The sequence below is a fragment of the Camelina sativa genome, chromosome 11 (assembly GCF_000633955.1).
Source record: "Camelina sativa cultivar DH55 chromosome 11, Cs, whole genome shotgun sequence".
In the NCBI taxonomy this organism is placed as follows: domain Eukaryota; kingdom Viridiplantae; phylum Streptophyta; class Magnoliopsida; order Brassicales; family Brassicaceae; genus Camelina; species Camelina sativa.
The window spans coordinates 31779534-31780754 of NC_025695.1; positions in this window are offsets into that span (position 1 = coordinate 31779534).

Consider the following 1221-nt stretch of genomic DNA (forward strand, 5'->3'; position numbering starts at 1 on the left):
CAATTTGACTCCGTGTACCTACTGGATAAGATCGCCAGCGCGACATTCGACTCCTCAATCCTTTCAAAAAGTTTATGAAGATTCTCGCCCGCTGGCTCGTTACTGTCTATATACGCGTTGACACCGATGCGTTTCAAGGCACTTTCGAGATGGGAGATGAAAGTTTTACGTAGCTCTGCTCCCCGAAAATTGATGAACACTTGTGGTCCTTCTTTGACGTTGGGAGATGAGGGTGCCGCCATCTCAATTGTTTTTCTTTTTGGTGTTATGTTATTATTGATTGTTTGGAGAAGCAGTGCACATTGATTTACATTATAACCATCACTGACGTCCTCTTAGTTATATATATTATAGCTGGCCGCGTTAATAGTCAAGATTACAACGTATGTATGTACTACTTAATTAATGATAGATGATGTACTGGTAACTGTTTTATCGTGACAAACACTGTTTCTTTAGAGAGTGCAGATTTTAAATACTATATATGTACTATATAATAAAACAAAATTTAGTTGATTTGGATCATACCAAAAAATTAGAAGATAAATTTACTTTGGATTTCAACTAGTCATACGAAAACAATGCAACTTAAATAGTTTATTTTTTTTATAAAGTTTTTTTTTTACTTTTGAGCCCCTTAATCGTTTATGAATTTTAAATATTATAACAATTGTTATATCATTGTGTATATAATCCAGATTTCTGTTCGGTTTAAAATTTTCGTTTTTAACATTATATATATATATATATATATATATATATAATGATATCCAAAATAGAACAGATTAATGTTTTTGGTTTTTGTTCGTATTCCAGTTAGTCAAAAAAGAACTATATATAAATTTTAGTTTTTTTTTTCTTTGGTTATGGCTCGGGTTGCTTCACTTTAGATATTTTGTTTGAATTCAGATTTCATTTTTTTGTTAGAGACTTTTTGAATATAAGATTTTTTCAACCAAAGCCAACGTTAGTTAGCTTTACCAACCAACCAAGAGACAGCCCCTGAGCACATCTCATGACTCATGAGTCTTCAGACGTATATTAACTAAATGATACGGAGGGAAATGATAGATAGCATTTTGATCATTAATTTCTATGAAATCATGTAGTTGTTGGTTTATTAATTTACATATATATATATATATATATAATCCATTCCAAAATTGAAGTGACATATATCCTAAAGTAAGCGTTTATAGTTTTTTTTTTTTTTTTTTTTTT